We start from the raw sequence: 2,686 nt of genomic DNA, 5'->3' as shown, positions 1-2,686 counted from the left end.
AATGTTCCCACATGTGGCCACATTTGGCCATTGGGACCCCTCCTCTGTCATAGGCTGATCTGTTGATTTCCTCTATTGTTTATATATTTGCTGTTTTATTGGCTTCTGGGCCAGTGATGAGCTCCTTTTCCTTCTAAATTATTGCTCTTTTTTTCCCCCTAACTTTTGCGAACAAAAACTTACAAAATTGATTTTAAGCTTTCACTCTTGTACAATATAATAATTTAAAGTGTTGGGGAGAGGGATGCGTGGATAGCTCAGTCTGTTGGGCGTCCAACTCTTGACCTCAGCTCAGGTCTTGATCTCAGGATCATGAGTTCAAGGCCTGCATTGGGCTCCATGCTGGGCGTGTAGCCTATTTTAAGTGTCCGGGAGCAAGAATTCCTGTCCCCTTAAAGATCTTCCAGCTGGACTAAGAAATAAATTGGTATGAGTCAGACAAACAGGAGAAAACCAAATTTAATAGGCATACACACAGGGAATCCACGTAGACATAGAAATTCCAAAGACAGGCAAAATGAGGTATATATGTCATTCTGAACTAAGGAAAAGGGGATAGGGATCTGGGACTTAGATGGAAAGGAATGTACTTCACAGGACGATAAGAAGAGCAGGTTTTTGGTAATTAGATGTTTGCCCTACCATACAGATGGGTCACTCAGATAAAATTTACCTTTGTCAATAACTCTTATTCTGGGAAAGACCCCCAATTTAGATTCTTCTGTGTGATTAAAGGAGGATAAAAGTTTCTCTTGAGGTTGCAGGGTCTCAAGCGCCCTCAACTCAAAATAATCCACATGTCAAAGTGGCACATTTGGGAGGGAGGGGGTCTGCCTTGAACCCCTACAAATGCTACAAATTTCCTTCTAAGCTCTGTTGTAGCTGCATTCCACAGATATTAATATTTTTGTTTTGTTTTGTTTTGTTTTGCTAGCATTCCGTTTAAATACCTTCTGATTTACCACAACATTCTTTCTTTGACCCATTCATTATTTGGAAGTGTTCTGATCAATTTAAAATATTTAAGAATTTTCCAGATTGTTTTTTGTTTTTGAGTTCTAATTTAGTTCCACTATGGCCAGAGAACATGTACTGTATGATTTCAATCATTTTGCATTTGGTAAGATATGTTTTATTGACCAACAAGTGGTCTACTTTGATGAATGTTACATGTACACTTGAAAAGAGTTTATATTCCAAGATTGTTTAGTATAGTGTTCTATAAATATCAGATTAAGTTGGTTGATAGTAATGTTAAAAGCATTCGTTTCTTATTGATTTTTTTTGTCTACTTTGGTTTATATCAATTACTGAGGGAGAGAGTAAAAATTCCTAACTATAATTGTGGATTTGTCTAATTCTCCATTAGATCTGTCAGTTTTTGCTTCCTAAATGTTGAAAGCTCTCTTATTAAGTGTATACACATTTATAAATATTATATCTTCCTGATGAATTGAAGATTTATCATTATGAAATGTCTCCATCTCTGGTAATAGTCCTTGTCCCGAAATTTACTTTGTCTAGCCACTCTAGTTCCTTCCTAGGTTCTTTATTTTTTTAAGACAATTGACTGTTTCAAACAAGTAACAAAAACAATATAATGTGGAGTTTACAACATATGTGAGGTTTTTTTCAAATGTAATAACAATAATATAAAGTATAGAAGAGAGTAAAAGTATACTATTTTAAGTTTCTTAAATTATATATGAAAAAGTGTAACAGTAATTCAAGGTGGCCTGTAATAAGTTGAAGATGACTATTGTAATCTTTAGAACAACAATCAAAAGTTTAAAATAAAGAGGCGCAGCTAAAAATCTAATAAAAGAGATAAAATGGAACTTCTAAAAAAATTTACACTACTAGTCCAAAAGAAGGCAGGAAAGGAAGAAAAAAGAAACAAAGAATACATTGGACAAATGGAAAGTGAATAGAAAGATGATTTACAATATATACAATGTATACACTATATCAGTGAATGTAAATGAACTAAACACTCGAATGAAATGCAGGGCTTGTCAAACTGAATAAAGCAAGATCCAACTATGTGCTTTAAATATATGGTCTTTGGATATACAGAAGTAAAAAAAATGAGTTTTTTTTAAACGGTTTTTTAAAAAAACATGAAGATTAACTGTATGATGTCACTTATATTTGGAATATTAAAAAGCCCAAACCTAGAGATACCGAGAACAGGTTGATCATTGCAGAAGTGGAGGGTGGGCAAAATGGGTGAAGATGGTCAAAAGATACAAACTTCCAGTTATAAGAGAAATAAGTCCTGGGGATGTAATGTACAGCATGGTGACTAAAGTTAACAATACTGTATCTTACATTTGGAAGTTACTAAGAGTAAATCTTAAAAGTTCTCTTGATGAGAAGAAAGCTATAAGTATGTAGGGTGACAGATATTAACTAGACTTTTGTGGTGACCATTCTGCAATATATACATATACCAGATCATCACGTAGTACACCTAAAAAGCTAATACAATGTTATATGTGTATTATAGCTCAATAAAACTGGGGAAAAAATTAGAAAAAATTTGGCCATTATTCCTTCAAATACTTTGCCCCAATACAACTCTCCTTCTAAAACCCTACTTACGTACATCTTAAGAATGCTAGCTTCAGGTCACTGAAGCTCTACTCTTTTGTTTTTCTCTGTGTACAGAAGTTTGGGTAGTTTT

The sequence above is a fragment of the Mirounga leonina genome, unplaced genomic scaffold, assembly GCF_011800145.1.
Source record: "Mirounga leonina isolate KUSES-001 unplaced genomic scaffold, KU_Mleo_1.0 Mir_239, whole genome shotgun sequence".
In the NCBI taxonomy this organism is placed as follows: Eukaryota; Metazoa; Chordata; class Mammalia; order Carnivora; family Phocidae; genus Mirounga; species Mirounga leonina.
The sequence above is the reverse complement of the archived record's forward strand: the minus strand, read 5'-3'. Positions refer to the sequence as shown.